Raw genomic sequence first — 260 nt, 5'->3', positions numbered from 1 at the left:
AGATATAAAAGGAAAAAAAAAAAAAAAAAACCAAACAGTAACACAATAATAGTAGGAGACTTTAAAACTGCATTCATACCAATGGACAGATCATCAAAACAGAAAATTGATAAGGAACCACAAGTCTTAAATCATGCATAAGCTGAGATGGATCTCATTAATGTCTTCAGGACATTCCATATAAATGCAGAATACAACTTCTTCTCAAATGCACATGGAACATTCTCCAGGATAGACCACATCGTGGGAAACAAATCAAA

This window comes from Bison bison, unplaced genomic scaffold, assembly GCF_000754665.1.
Source record: "Bison bison bison isolate TAMUID 2011002044 unplaced genomic scaffold, Bison_UMD1.0 scf7180017855334, whole genome shotgun sequence".
Taxonomy (NCBI): Eukaryota; Metazoa; Chordata; class Mammalia; order Artiodactyla; family Bovidae; genus Bison; species Bison bison.
Note: the sequence above shows the minus strand (reverse complement) of the source record.